General features: G+C 42.0%; 1 non-coding gene across 1 annotated transcript; it reads left to right on the forward strand.

The window, feature by feature from the left end:
* The first annotated feature begins 353 nt into the window (after positions 1-353).
* trnad-guc lies at positions 354-425 on the forward strand. Its single transcript has one exon. It is a non-coding gene; the product is annotated as a tRNA-Asp (tRNA).
* Positions 426-3,137: the final 2,712 nt, after the last annotated feature.

Genomic DNA, 3,137 nt, shown 5'->3' on the forward strand with positions numbered 1-3,137 from the left:
CTAGTGTTTGAAACAAACCTGTTGGACTTTAACCTGGTGTTGTAAGAATTCTTACTGTACTCACCCAAGTCCAAAGCGGGCATTTCCACAACAATTGAACCATGAGCCGACTTGCCGATGTCAGGGTCTGAAGTGAACATCCGTATCAATACTTACATCTCAACACACACGGAAGTGTTTGGGTGTTCTGCATTCTGTCTTCCAAAGTTAACCTCGATCGTCATTTAACACGGTATGTAGTTGCCACAGCAATTACTGATTTCACAGGAAAAGCAAAAAAACTGCAGAAAACCTAGTCGTTTTAGAGGCAAAGCAAGCCTCAGTGAGCCAGGTGGGGCCAGGTGTCACGCAGTTCCTCGTTAGTATAGTGGTTAGTATCCCCGCCTGTCACGCGGGAGACCGTGGTTCAATTCCCCGACGGGGAGTTTGTACCTCTCCTGGAAGAAAACGGCAATCCTTTTTAAAAGTGGCACATCAGCTGTCAAATCCGCCAAGGCACATCGCCCAAGAGATGCAATCGACGCGGCGTCCTGGAAACATATCTTTAAATCCGCCCTCGCCAATATTGTGCTGCACTCGGTCGGTCAGCGAACAGGGCACATATCGTTTTCATTTTCCACATTTGTCCGTATAGAAGTTCAAATGCAACCTTCAACGTGCGCCATGTGTCGCACACCATCTTCATTCGCAAAAAACGACACAATTGAAATATATTTCTTCAAAGGTCACCACAGCCAAGTCGTGAACAATGAGACAATCAAGGAGGATCGGCCAGTAACTCACGACTGCTCGTCAGGAGCAGAATCGCCGATGCAGCTGACCTGCATGTTGCGATATTAAATAACGGTCTTCCAAACGCGACAAAAATGCAAAAACTGTAGGCAGAATGTAATAATTTGAAGTACCGGATCAGCTTGAAACACGCAAAAGCTTCCATCCAAGAATAGTGTTGTATAGTGAGGCATAGTGGATCCTTCTTAACCGTGTGTCCTGAATTTCACTTCTGTTCATTTTTGCTTCAATAACGTTTTCAATTTACCGAAGTAGCAGGAAATGAAATCAGCCTGTTAGTGTACTGAACGTCATTGTTAATACATGCAGACCCGTCCCGGAGAGGCTGTCCCCTGGCCCCCAATCTTCAGAAACTATTGTACCCAACGTCGACATGATTCGCGCGTGACAGTCGGGTATACTAATCACTCTACTAACGAAGAACTGCGCAGCTGCAGCCACCGCTTGGCTCACTGATGGAACGTCACTTCAGGGAGTATCTTAAATAGACGTATAATGGTAAGACATGGTTTAAATGGACTCTATTTATGGAACACTATAACTAGGCTTCAATTTAGGGAGCAGCACACATAGACTTTGTTTACAGTCGGATACGGTTTAAATAGAAATTATTAACTCTCGAGCCCAGTATCAATAGATTTCACTATATAATGATGCTAAAATAGGCTGCTTACAATAGTACACGGTGTAAATGAACTCTGTTTACTGCAGGGAACTGTTTAAATAGATTTGACTATCGGGATCTGCTTAAATATATTGTTTCCAGGAGTAAACTGTTGAAATAGACTCTATTTACTGGAGGACTCTGTTTAAATACATTTTACCATTGGGGGGGTGCTTCCATTTTTTTTGCAGCAGGACACTGTTAAAGAGACTATATACCGGCGGGGAAAGTTTCAATATGCTTCAGTAAAGGGAGCTGCTTAAATAGACTTCGTTCGCAGGCGGACACGGTTTAAACAGACGATATGCTGTTAATCTCTCTTTAAATCCGACTCCACTATAGGGTGCTAATAAATTGACTATATTTACCGTGGGGCACTATTTAAATATACTTCACTACCGGGAGATTCTGAAATAGACTGTTTAAAATAGGACACGGATTAAATAGACTATTTACTGCCGGGCAATCCTACTGAGCTAAATCGCTGGCTTTAATAGCAGACCAAGCAGGCCAGCAGCACGGTTCGATTCCCGTACCAGCCTCTCCGGACAGGCGCTGAAATGTGGCGACTAGGGGCTTTTCACAGTAACATCATTTGAAGCCTACTCGTGACAATAAGCGAGTTTCATTTAATTTCAAATATATTTCACTATCGGGCAGTTGCTTAAATAGTCTGTTTGCAACAGGACACGGTGTAAATAGACTGTAAGAAGTCTTACAACACCAGGTTAAAGTCCAACAGGTCTGTTTCAAACACGAGTTTTCGGAGCGCTGCTCCTTCCTCTGGTGTTTACTGTAGAGCACTGTTTAAATATATTTCACTACTCTGAGCTGATTAAACATACTGTTTGCAGTAGGACGCGTATTAAAGAGACTCTATTTACCGTCGGGCACAGTTTCAATAGAATTCACAATAGGGAGCTGCTTAAACAGACTTTGGATACAGGAGGACGCTGTTTTAATAGGCTCTATTTACTGTTATGCTCTCTTTAAATAGACCACAACAGGGAGCTGAAAAATAGACTGTTTGCAGTAGTACCTGTTTTAAATAGCCACTATTTATTGCAGGGCACTGTTTAAATCGACTTCACAATAGCGAGTTACAAAAACAGACTGACTAAAATATGACTCGGTTTAAGTAGACTCTATTTAGTGCAGGGCACTGTTTAGAAATATTTCACTGGTGAGCTGCTTAAGTAGAGTGTTTACAAAAGAAGACGGTTAAAATATTTACTCGAGGGCACTGTTCAAATATATTGTCGTGGAGGCAGTGCCCTTAAATATACTGTTTACATTAGGGCACAGTTTATATTGACTATTTCCCGGCGGGCGCAGTTTCAAAAGACATTACAGGGAGCTGCATAAATAGACTTTGTTTAGAGGAGGACATAATTTAAATTGCCTCCATTTACTGTTAAGCTCTCTTTAAATAGTCTCCACTGTAAGGAACTGATAAACAGATCGTGTTAGGACTCAAACTTTCCCCATATGTCAACGCCAGTATTGCAAGAATCCAGGTGGTAAATATTTGTTGCACACCCTTTAAAGCAAAATATAAGCCCCCTCAGATAAGGAGACACAATCTCTACATAGATTTTCTGCTTTGTTCTCATTAAGGCATTTTATAATTGCAGCAAGAAAACCTGTTCTTCTACTCGAGCCCTCTCACTTTCATGGCTAG

Source organism: Scyliorhinus canicula, unplaced genomic scaffold, assembly GCF_902713615.1.
Source record: "Scyliorhinus canicula unplaced genomic scaffold, sScyCan1.1, whole genome shotgun sequence".
Lineage (NCBI taxonomy): Eukaryota > Metazoa > Chordata > Chondrichthyes > Carcharhiniformes > Scyliorhinidae > Scyliorhinus > Scyliorhinus canicula.